The following is a 2500-nucleotide window of genomic DNA, read 5'->3' on the forward strand; positions in this document are numbered from 1 at the left end:
GAGGCTGGGATAAATGTGGCATACTTTGAAAATCTATCCACAACCACAAGGATGGAGCTGAAGCCGTCAACTTTGGGCAAGCTGACGATGAAGTCCATGGAGAGGCATTCCCATGGACGTTCTGGAATAGGAAGAGGTTCCAGGAGACCGGCAGGCTTCTGGTTTGTTCCCTTGTCCTGCTGACAGATCAAGCATGTTTTCACATATGCTTCAACGTCGTCGCGCATCTGTGGCCAGTAGTAGCCACGTTCGAGTAGTGCCAATGTCCGCTCCTGGCCAGGATGGCCAGCCCACAATGAGTCATGACACTCCTTTAGCAACTCTCGTCGGAGATTGCCCCATCTGGGCACGAACACTCGTCTGCCCTTTGCCATCAAAAGTCCATCTTGTAGCCAAAATCGTCGCGTCTTTCCCGCCTCCGTTGTTTCGACCAAGTGCTTGGCCACTGGGTCCTGCTTCATGCCTTCTCGAATCCGCCCAAGAAGAGCACCCTCGAGTTGCGCTTCGGATGATGCTATCCGGGTAGCTGCCAACTCTGCCTTCCGACTCAGTGCATCGGCCACGACGTTTGCCTTCCCTGCCTTGTACTCCAAGGCGAAATTGAATTCCGCAAGGAATTCCTGCCATCGAGCTTGCTTCGGACTCAACTTCTTTTGAGTCTGGAAGTAGCTTGCGGCTACGTTATCAGTCTTTACCACGAATTGGGACCCCAATAAGTAATGCCTCCATGTGCGAAGACAATGAATAACGGCTGTCATTTCCCTTTCATGCACGGAGTACCGTCGCTCCGCGTCTTTCAGCTTCCGACTCTCATAGGCAACTGGATGACCTTCCTGCATCAAAACTCCACCAATGGCAAAATCTGATGCATCCGTGTGGACTTCAAATTTTCTTGTGTGGTCGGGCAACCTGAGCACAGGCTCCTGCGTCAGGGCCCTCTTTAACTTGTCGAAGGCATCTTCTTCGAGCTCTTCCCAAGCCCAAGTTCGGTTTTTCTTTAACAAATCAGTGAGAGGCGCAGTTATCAAAGAATACCCCTCAATGAATCGTCGATAGTAATTTGCCAAACCAAGAAAAGAACGTAGTTCTGGTACATTAGTTGGCGGTTTCCAGTCTTGAATTGCCCTCACCTTTTCGGTGTCCATTCGCAGCTGACTTTTTCCCACAATGTGACCGAGAAAACTGATTTCCGGTTGGCCGAATAGGCACTTCTCGCGCTTCACATAGAGTTCGTTTTCCTCCAATACCTTGAACACTGTCCGCAAGTGTTCCACATGTTCCCTCATGGATTTGCTATACACTACAATGTCATCAAGATAGACTACCACGAACTTATCTAAGTACGGATAGAATATCTTATTCATTAGAGTCGAAAAAGTGGCTGGGGCATTCGTCAACCCGAACGGCATTACCAAGAATTCAAAGGCACCGTAACGAGTGACGCAAGTGGTCTTTGGCTCGTCGCCATCAACAATCCGAACTTGCCAATATCCTGATCTGAGGTCTAACTTGGAAAACACTTGAGCTTTGCCCAGTTGATCAAACAGATCTGCAATCAAAGGTAAAGGGTACTTGTTCTTCACCGTTACCTTGTTCAACGCTCGATAATCCACACATAGCCTTTTGGAGCCATCATGCTTCGCTTGGAATAACACTGGTGCACCGAAAGGAGCTTTGGAGGGTCTGATTATACCTCCAGCTAGCATCTCATCCAACTGTCGCCGAAGTTCTCTTAATTCTGCAGGGGCCATTCGATATGGTGCCATTGCCGGGGGTTTGGCACCAGGGATGAGTTCGATGGCATGATCCACCTCGCGTCGAGGTGGCAGCCGTCTAGGGAGCTCCACAGGCATTGTTCCTGCGAATTCCGCTAAGACAGGCGCAAGCGCCTCTGGGACCAAACCAGGGGAGTCATTAGTTACTTCCCTGATTGCCACCAAGTACGTGTCTTCGCCGTGCTTGAGGCCTTTCTTCAACTGAAGGGCAGATATCATTGCGGCTTTGCCCTTATCCCTCTTTATCGATGTTACTGGAACCATACAAGGGGACTTTTCGTCCATGATACTGATACTGCGTAGGTGCGGCATTGGCACCATTTTCGCTGTACTGAGGAGCTCCATGCCTAGGATCATCCGGAAATCATCCATCGGGACCACCGAGAAGTTGGCCCTTCCTAACCAACTCTCAATCTTCACAACCGCATCCCGGGCCACTCCGTGGATGGGTTTGGCCTCTGAGTTCACCGCCTTCATGCGTAACTCTCCCCTCTCAAGGGTTAGGCCCAGTCTCCTCGCCTCCTCAACTGAGACGAAGTTATGCGTGGCTCCCGTGTCTACCATAGCCAAGGTAGGCCTTCCATTTACCAGGATTTCCAAGTACATGAGCTCGTTAGAAGGTGTCGCTGTCACCTTCACTTTTTCCTCCCTTTTTATGGTGTTCAGAAGTTGAAGTGCACCCATCTTTGGTCCTTCCCCTTCTTCACCTTGTGCCGCATTAGCAG

At 50.4% G+C, this 2500-nt stretch overlaps 1 pseudogene; it reads right to left on the minus strand.

Moving 5' to 3' along the window:
- LOC116244983 (28S ribosomal RNA) overlaps positions 1 to 2500 on the minus strand; it is an 8941-nt pseudogene that overhangs the window by 2650 nt on the left and 3791 nt on the right.

The sequence above is a fragment of the Nymphaea colorata genome, unplaced genomic scaffold (assembly GCF_008831285.2).
Source record: "Nymphaea colorata isolate Beijing-Zhang1983 unplaced genomic scaffold, ASM883128v2 scaffold0432, whole genome shotgun sequence".
Classification (NCBI taxonomy): domain Eukaryota; kingdom Viridiplantae; phylum Streptophyta; class Magnoliopsida; order Nymphaeales; family Nymphaeaceae; genus Nymphaea; species Nymphaea colorata.